The sequence below is a fragment of the Chiloscyllium punctatum genome, chromosome 31 (genome assembly GCF_047496795.1).
Source record: "Chiloscyllium punctatum isolate Juve2018m chromosome 31, sChiPun1.3, whole genome shotgun sequence".
In the NCBI taxonomy this organism is placed as follows: domain Eukaryota; kingdom Metazoa; phylum Chordata; class Chondrichthyes; order Orectolobiformes; family Hemiscylliidae; genus Chiloscyllium; species Chiloscyllium punctatum.
Window position 1 is genome coordinate 25380984 of NC_092769.1, and position 11211 is coordinate 25392194.

Consider the following 11211-nt stretch of genomic DNA (forward strand, 5'->3'; position numbering starts at 1 on the left):
AAACCAGACCATCAGTCACTGACACCAATCTCGCCCTGTCTGATATAAACCAGCCCCACAGTCACTGACACCAATCTCCCCCTGACTGATATAAACCAGCCCCGCAGTCACTGACACCAATCTCCCCTTGTCTGATATAAACCAGCCCCACCATCACTGAAAACAATCTCCCAATGTCTGATATAAACTAGCCCCACAATAACTGACAGCAATCTCACCCAGTCTTATATAAATCAGACCATCAGTCAGTGACACCAATCTCCCAATGACTGATATAAACCAGCCCCAAAGTCACTGACAGCAATCACACCTTTCTAATATAAACCAGACCCACAGACATTGACACCAATCTCACCCTGTCTGATATAAACCAGACCCACAGTCCCTGCCACCAATCTCCCCCTGTCTGATATAAACCAGACCCACAGTCACTGACACCAATCTCACCCTGTCTGATATAAACCAGACCCACAGTCACTGACACCAATCTCCCCTTTCTGATATAAACCAGCCACACAGTCAATGACCCCAATCATCCCCTGTCTGATATAAACCAGACTCACAGTCACTGACACCAATCGACCCATGTCTGATTTAAACCAGCCCGACAGTCACTGACACCAATCTCCCCTTTCTGATATAAACGAGAACAACAGTCACTGACCAAAATCTCCCCATGTCTGATATAAACCAGCCCCACAGTCACTGACATCAATCTCGCTCTGTCTGATACAAAACATCCCCACAGTCACTGACACCAAACTCTCCCTGTCTGATATAAACCAGATCCACAATCATTGACACCAATCTCCCCCTGTCTGATATAAAATAGTCCTACAGTGCTTGACAGCAATCTCACCCTGTCTTATACAAACCAGACCATCAGTCACTGACACCAATCTCCCCCTCACTGATCTCAAACAGTCCACAGTGCCTGACAGCAATCTCACCTTGTCTTATATATACCAGACCATCAGTGACTGATACCAATCTCCCAATGTCTGATATAAGCCAGACCCACAGTCACTGACACCAATCTCCCCTTTCTGATATAAACCAGCCACACAGTCACTGACACAATCTCCCCCTGTCTGATTTAAACGAGACCATCAGTCACTGACACCAATCTCCCTCTGACAGATATAAACCAGACCATCAGTCACTGACACCAATCTCCCTCCGACAGATATAAACCAGACCATCAGTCACTGACACCAATCTCGCCCTGTCTGATATAAACCAGCCCCACAGTCACTGACACCAATCTCCCCCTGACTGATATAAACCAGCCCCGCAGTCACTGACACCAATCTCCCCTTGTCTGATATAAACCAGCCCCACCATCACTGAAAACAATCTCCCAATGTCTGATATAAACTAGCCCCACAATAACTGACAGCAATCTCACCCAGTCTTATATAAATCAGACCATCAGTCAGTGACACCAATCTCCCAATGACTGATATAAACCAGCCCCAAAGTCACTGACAGCAATCTCACCTTTCTAATATAAACCAGACCCACAGACATTGACACCAATCTCACCCTGTCTGATATAAACCAGACCCACAGTCCCTGCCACCAATCTCCCCCTGTCTGATATAAACCAGACCCACAGTCACTGACACCAATCTCACCCTGTCTGATATAAACCAGACCCACAGTCACGGACACCAATCTCCCCTTTCTGATATAGACCAGCCATACAGTCACTGATAACAATCTCCCCATGTCTGATTTAAACCAGACCCTCAGTCACTGACACCAATCTCCCCTTTCTGATATCAACCAGACGCACAGTCACTGACAACAATCTCCCCATGTCTGATATAAACAAGACCATCAGTCACTGACACCAATCTCCCCATGTCTGACATAAACCAGTCCCTCAGTGACTGACACCAATCTCCCCATGTCTGATATAAACCAGACCATCAGACACTGACACCAATCTTCCTCTGACTGATAAACACCAGACCATCAGTCACTGACACCAATCTCCCCCTCACTGATATAAACTAGTCCACATTGCCTGACAGCAATCTCACCCTGTCTTTTATAAACCAGACCATCAGTCACTGACACCAAACTCCCAATGTCTGATATAAAACAGACCCACAGTCACTGACAAAAAACGCACCTTTCTGATATAAACCCGACCCACAGTCACTGACACCAATCTCCCCTTTCTGATATAAACCAGCCACACAGTCACTGACACGAATCTCCACCTCTCTGATATATAAACCAGCCCCACTGTCACTGACACCAATCTCCCCTTTCTGATATAAACCAGACCAACAGTCACTGAAAAAAATCTCCCCATGTCCGATATAAACCAGCCCCACAGTCACTGACATCAATCTCGCTCTGTCTGATACAAAGCAGCCCCACAGTCACTGACACCAATCTCTCCCAGTCTGATATAAACAAGACCCACAGTCACAGACACCAATCTCCCCCTGTCTGATATAAAATAGTCCAACAGTGCCTGACAGCAATCTCACGCTGTCTTATATAAACCAGACCATCAGTCACGGACACCAATCTCCCTCTGACTGATATAAACCAGCCAATCAGTCACTGACACAAATCACCCAATGTCTGATATAAACCAGACCCACAGTCACTGACACCAATCTCCCCATTCTGATATAAAACTGCCACACAGTCACTGACACCAATCTCCGCCTGTCTGATATAAACGAGACCCACAGGCACTGACACCAATCTCCCCTTTCTGATATAAACCTGCCACACAGTCACTGACACCAATCTCCGCCTGTCTGATACAGACGAGACCCACAGGCACTGACACCAATCTCCCCTTTCTGATATAAACCTGCCACACAGTGACTGACACCAATCTTCCCATGTCTGATATAAACGAGCCACACAGTCACTGACACCAATCTCCCCCTGTCTGATATAAAACAGCCCCACAATCACTGACACCAATCTCCCCCTGACTGACATAAACCAGCCCCACAGTCACTGACACCAATCGCACCCTGTCTGATATAAACACGGCCATCAGTCACTGACACCAATCTCCCCATTTCTGATAAAAACCAGACCTTCAGTCACTGACACCAATCTCCCCTTTGTGACATAGACCAGCCATACAGTCACTGACATCAATCTCACCGTCTGATATAAACCAGCCCCACAGTCACTGACACCAATCTCCCCATGTCTGATATAAACCAGCCCCACATTCACTGACACCAATCTCCCCATGTCTGATATAAACCAGCCCCACAATCACTGACACCAAACTCCCCCTGACTGATATAAACCAGCCCCACAATCACTGACACCAATCTCCCCATGTCTGATATAAACCAGACCCTCAGTCACTGACACCAATCTCCCCTTTGTGACATAGACCAGCCATACAGTCACTGACATCAATCTCACCGTCTGATATAAACCAGTCCCACAGTCACTGACACCAATCTCCCCATGTCTGATATGAACCAGTCCCACATTCACTGACACCAATCTCCCCATGTCTGATATAAACCAGCCCCACAGTCACTGACACCAATTTCCCTATGTCTGACATAAACCAGTCGCACAGTGACTGACAGCAATCTCACCCTGCCTTATGTAAACCAGACCTTCAGTCACTGACACCAATCACCCCTTCTGATATAAACCAGACCAACAGTCACTGAAAAAAGTCTCCCCATGTCTGATATAAACTAGCCCCACAGTCACTGACAGCAATCACACCCAGTCTGAAATACAGCAGACCATCAGTCAGTGACACCAAACTCCCAATGACTGATATAAACCAGATCCACAGTCATTGATATCAATCTCCCCTTTCTGAGATAAATCAGACCCACAGACACTGACACCAATCTCACCCTGTCCGATATAAACCAGACCCACCGTCACTGACACAAATCTCAACCTTTCTGATATAAACCAGACCATCAGTCACTAACACCAATCTCCCAATGTCTGATATAAACCAGACCGACAGTCACTGACACCAATCTCCCCCTTTTGACATAAACGAGCCACACAGTCACTGACGCCAATCTCCCCCTGTCTGATAAAAACCAGCCCCACAGTCACTGACACCAATCTCCCCCTGTCTGATATAAACCAGACCATCAGTCAGTGACACCAATCTCCCAATGACTGATATAAACCAGACCCACAGTCACTGACACCAATCTCACCCTGTCTGATATAAACCAGCCACACAGTCACTGACACCAATCTCCCCATGTCTGATATAAACCAGTCCCACAGTGCCTGACAGCAATCTCACACTTTCTTATATAAACCAGCCCATCAGTCACTGACACCAACCTCCCAATGTCTGATATAAACTAGATCCACAGTCACTGACACCAATCGCACCCCGTCTGATATAAACCAGACCCACAGTCACTGACACCAATCTCCCCCTGTCTGATATAAACCAGACCCACAGTCACAGACACCAATCTCCCCATGTCTGATATAAACCAGACCATCATTCACTGACACCAATCTCACCCCGTCTGATATAAACCAGACCCACAGTCACTGACACCAATCTCCCCCTGTCTGATATAAACCAGCCCCACAGTCACTGACACCAATCTCCCTCTGTCTGATATAAACCAGACCATCAGTCAGTGACACCAATCTCCCAATGACTGATATAAACCAGACCCACAGTCACTGACACCAATCTCACCCTGTCTGATATAAACCAGCCACACAGTCACTGACACAAATCTCCCCATGTCTGATATAAACCAGTCCCACAGTGCCTGACAGCAATCTCACCCTTTCTTATATAAACCAGCCCATCAGTCACTGACACCAACCTCCCAATGTCTGATATAAACTAGATCCACAGTCACTGAAACCAATCTCACCCCGTCTGATATAAACCAGACCCACAGTCACTGACACCAATCTCCCCCTGTCTGATATAAACCAGACCCACCGTCACAGACACCAACCTCCCCCTGTCTGATATAAACCAGACCATCAGTCAGTGACACCAATCTCCCAATGACTGATATAAACCAGACCTACAGTCACTGACACCAATCTCACTCTGTCTGATATAAACCAGCCACACAGTCACTGACACAAATCTCCCCATGTCTGATATAAACCATTCCCACAGTGCCAGATAGCAATCTCACCCTTTATTATATAAACCAGCCCATCAGTCACTGACACCAACCTCCCAATGTCTGATATCAACCAGCCCCACTGTCACTGGCACCAATCTCCCCCTATCTGATATAAACCAGCCCCACATTCACTGACACCAATCTCCCAATGTCTGATATAAACCAGCCCCACAGTCACTGACACCAATTTCCCCATGTCTGATATAAACCAGTCCCACAGTGACTGACAGCAATCTCACCCTGTTTTATATAATCCAGACCATCAGTCAGTGACACCAATCTCCCAATGACTGATATAAACCAGACCTTCAGTCACTGACACCAATCTCCCCTTCTGATATAAACCAGACCAACAGTCACTGAAAAAATCTCCCCATGTCTGATATAAACCAGCCCCACAGTCACTGACATCAATCTCGCTCTGTCTGATACAAACCAGCCCCACAGTCACTGACACCATTCTCCCTCTGACTGATATAAACCAGACCATCACTCACTGACACCAATCTCCCCCTCACTGATATAAACCAGTCCACAGTGCATGACAGCAATCTCACCCTGTCTTATATAAACCAGAAAATCAGTCACAGACACCAAATTCCCAATGTCTGATATAAACCAGGCCCACAGTCACTGACACCATTCTCCCCTTTCTGATATAAACCAGCCACACAGTCAATGACCCCAATCTTCCCCTGTCTGATATAAACCAGACCCACAGTCACTGACACCAATCGCCCCATGTCTGATATAAACCAGAACAACAGTCACTGACCAAAATCTCCCCATGTCTGATATAAACTAGCCCCACAGTCACTGACTTCAATCTCGATCTGTCTGATATAAAACATCCCCAGTCACTGACACCAATCTCCCCCTGTCTGATATAAAATAGTCCCACAGTGCCTGACAGCAATCTCACCCTGTCTTATACAAACCAGACCATCAGTCACTGACACCAATCTCCCTCTGAAAGATATAAACCAGACCATCAGTCACTGACACCAATCTCCCCCTCACTGATCTCAAACAGTCCACAGTGCCTGACAGCAATCTCACCCTGTCTTATATACACCAGACCATCAGTGACTGACACCAATCTCCCAATGTCTGATATAAGCCAGACCCACAGTCACTGACACCAATCTCCTCTTTCTGACATAAACCAGCCACACAGTCACTGACACAATCTCCCCCTGTCTGATATAAACGAGACCATCAGTCACTGACACCAATCTCCCTCTGACAGATATAAACCAGACCATCAGTCACTGACACCAATCTCCCTCTGACAGATATAAACCAGACCATCAGTCACTGACGCCAATCTCCCCCTGTCTGATATAAACCCGCCCCACAGTCACTGACACCAATCTCCCCCTGACTGATATAAACCAGCCCCGCAGTCACTGACACCAATCTCCCCTTGTCTGATATAAACCAGCCCCACCGTCACTGAATACAATCTCCCCATGTCTGATATAAACCAGCCCCACAATTACTGACAGCAATCTCACCCAGTCTTGTATAAATCAGACCATCAGTCAGTGACACCAATCTCCCAATGACTGATATAAACCAGCCCCAAAGTCACTGACAGCAATCTCACCTTTCTGATATAAACCAGACCCACAGACATTGACACCAATCTGACCCTATCTGATATAATCCAGACCCATAGTCACTGACACCAATCTCACCCTGTCTGATATAAACCAGACCCACAGTCACTGACACCAATCTCCCCATGTATGATATAAATCAGACCCTCAGTCCCTGACACCAATCTCCCCTTTCTGATATAGACCAGCCATACAGTCACTGACAACAATCTCCCCATGTCTAATTTAAACCAGACCCTCAGTAACTGACACCAATCTCCCCTTTCTGATATCAACCATCCGCACAGTCACTGACAACAATCTCCCCATGTCTGATATAAACCAGACCATCAGTCACTGACACCAATCTCCCCATGTCTGACAAAAACCAGTCCCTCAGTGACTGACAGCAATCTGACCTCGTCTTATACAAGCCAGACCATCAGTCACGGACACCAATAGTCCAATGTCTGAGATAAACCAGACCCACAGTCACTGACACCAATCTCCCCATGTCTGATATAAACCAGACCATCAGACACTGACACCAATCTCCCTCTGACTGATATAAACCAGCCAATCAGTCACTGACACAAATCACCCAATGTCTGATATAAACCAGACCCACAGTCACTGACACCAATCTCCCCATTCCGATATAAACCTGCCACACAATCACTGACACCAATCTCCGCCTGTCTGATATAAACGAGACCCACAGCCACTGACACCAATCTCCCCTTTCTGAGATAAACCAGACCCACAGTCACTGACACCAATCTCCCCATGTCTGATATAAACCAGACCCTCAGTCACTGACACCAATCTCCCCTTTGTGACATAGACCAGCCATACAGTCACTGACATCAATCTCACCGTCTGATATAAACCAGTCCCACAGTCACTGACACCAATCTCCCCATGTCTGATATGAACCAGTCCCACATTCACTGACACCAATCTCCCCATGTCTGATATAAACCAGCCCCACAGTCACTGACACCAATTTCCCTATGTCTGACATAAACCAGTCGCACAGTGACTGACAGCAATCTCACCCTGCCTTATGTAAACCAGACCTTCAGTCACTGACACCAATCACCCATTCTGATATAAACCAGACCAACAGTCACTGAAAAAAGTCTCCCCATGTCTGATATAAACTAGCCCCACAGTCACTGACAGCAATCACACCCAGTCTGAAATACAGCAGACCATCAGTCAGTGACACCAAACTCCCAATGACTGATATAAACCAGATCCACAGTCATTGATATCAATCTCCCCTTTCTGAGATAAATCAGACCCACAGACACTGACACCAATCTCACCCTGTCCGATATAAACCAGACCCACCGTCACTGACTCAAATCTCAACCTTTCTGATATAAACCAGACCATCAGTCACTAACACCAATCTCCCAATGTCTGATATAAACCAGACCGACAGTCACTGACACCAATCTCCCCCTTTTGACATAACCGAGCCACACAGTCACTGACGCCAATCTCCCCCTGTCTGATATAAACCAGCCCCACAGTCACTGACACCAATCTCCCCCTGTCTGATATAAACCAGACAATCAGTCAGTGACACCAATCTCCCAATGACTGATATAAACCAGACCCACAGTCACTGACACCAATCTCACCCTGTCTGATATAAACCAGACCATCAGTCACTGACACCAATCTCCCCATGTCTGATATAAACCAGTCCCACAGTGCCTGACAGCAATCTCACCCTTTCTTATATAAACCAGCCCATCAGGCACTGACACCAACCTCCCAATGTCTGATATAAACTAGATCCACAGTCACTGAAACCAATCTCACCCCGTCTGATATAAACCAGACCCACAGTCACTGACACCAATCTCCCCCTGTCTGATATAAACCAGACCCACATTCACAGACACCAACCTCCCCCTCACTGATATAAACCAGACCGTCAGTCAGTGACACCAATCTCCCAATGACTGATATAAACCAGACCCACAGTCACTGACACCAATCTCACTCTGTCTGATATAAACCAGCCACACAGTCACTGACACAAATCTCCCCATGTCTGATATAAACCATTCCCACAGTGCCTGATAGCAATCTCACCCTTTCTTATATAAACCAGCCCATCAGTCACTGACACCATACTCCCAATGTCTGATATCAACCAGCCCCACTGTCACTGGCACCAATCTCCCCCTATCTGATATAAACCAGCCCCACATGCACTGACATCAATCTCCCCATGTCTGATATAAACCAGCCCCACAGTCACTGACACCAATTTCCCCATGTCTGATATAAACCAGTCCCACAGTGACTGACAGCAATCTCACCCTGTTTTATATAATCCAGACCATCAGTCAGTGACACCAATCTCCCAATGACTGATATAAACCAGACCTTCAGTCACTGACACCAATCTCCCCTTCTAATATAAACCAGACCAACAGTCACTGAAAAAATCTCCCCATGTCTGATATAAACCAGCCCCACAGTCACTGACATCAATCTCGCTCTGTCGAATACAAACCAGCCCCACAGTCACTGACACCATTCTCCCTCTGACTGATATAAACCAGACCATCACTCACTGACACCAATCTCCCCCTCACTGATATAAACCAGTCCACAGTGCATGACAGCAATCTCACCCTGTCTTATATAAACCAGAAAATCAGTCACTGACACCAAATTCCCAATGTCTGACATAAACCAGTCCCACAGTGACTGACAGCAATCTCACCCTGCCTTATGTAAACCAGACCTTCAGTCACTGACACCAATCACCCCTTCTGATATAAACCAGACCAACAGTCACTGAAAAAAGTCTCCCCATGTCTGATATAAAACCAGCCCCACAGTCACTGACAGCAATCACACCCAGTCTGAAACACAGCAGACCATCAGTCTTTGACACCAAACTCCCAATGACTGATATAAACCAGATCCACAGTCATTGACACCAATCTCCCCTTTCCGAGATAAATCAGACCCACAGACACTGACACCAATCTCACCCTGTCCGATATAAATCAGACCCACAGTCACTGACACCAATCTCAACCTTTCTGATAGAAACCAGACCATCAGTCACGAACACCAATCTCACCCTGTCTGATATAAACCAGACCGACAGTCACTGACACCAATCTCCCCCTTTTGACATAAACGAGCCACACAGTCACTGACGCCAATCTCCCCCTGTCTGATAAAAACCAGCCCCACAGTCACTGACACCAATCTCCCCCAGTCTGATATAAACCAGACCCTCAGTCACTGACACCAATCTCCCCTTTGTGACATAGACCAGCCATACAGTCACTGACATCTATCTCACCGTCTGATATAAACCAGTCCCACAGTCACTGAAAAAATTCTCCCCATGTCTGATATAAACCAGCCCCACAGTCACTGACAGCAATCACACCCAGTCTGAAATACAGCAGACCATCAGTCAGTGACACCAAACTCCCAATGACTGATATAAACCAGATCCACAGTCATTGACACCAATCTCCCCTTTCTGAGATAAATCAGACCCACAGACACTGACACCAATCTCACCCTGTCCGATATAAACCAGACCCACAGTCACTGACACAAGTCTCAACCTTTCTGATATAAACCAGACCATCAGTCACTGACACCAATCTCCCAATGTCTGATATAAACCAGACCGACAGTCATTGACACCAATCTCCCCCTTTTGACATAACCGAGCCACACAGTCACTGACGCCAATCTCCCCCTGTCTGATAAAAACCAGCCCCACAGTCACTGACACCAATCTCCCCCTGTCTGATATACACCAGACCATCAGTCAGTGACACCAATCTCCCAATGACTGATATAAACCAGACCCACAGTCACTGACACCAATCTCCCCTTTCTGATGTAAACCAGCCACACAGTCACTGACACGAATCTCCACCTCTCTGATATAAACCAGCCCCACTGTCACTGACACCAATCTCCCCTTTCTGATATAAACCAGACCAACAGTCACTGAAAAAAATCTCCCCATGTCTGATATAAACCAGCCCCACAGTCACTGACATCTATCTCGCTCTGTCTGATACAATAGACAATAGAGAATAGATGCAGGGGTAGGCCATTCTGCCCTTCGAGCCTGCACCGCCATTCAATATGATCATGGCTGATCATTCCTAATCAGTATCCTGTTCCAGCCTTATCTCCATACCCCTTGACTCCACTATCTTTAAGTGCTCTATCCAATTCTTTCTTAAAAGAATCCAGAGACTGGGCCTCCACTGGGGCAGAGCATTCCACACAGCCACCACTCTCTGGGTGAAGTAGTTTCTCCTCATCTCTGTCCTAAATGGTCTACCCCGTATTTTTAAGTTGTGTCCTCTGGTTCGGCACTCCCCCATCAACGGAAATATGTTCCCTCCTGCCAGAGTGTTCAGTCCTTTCATAAGCGTATACGT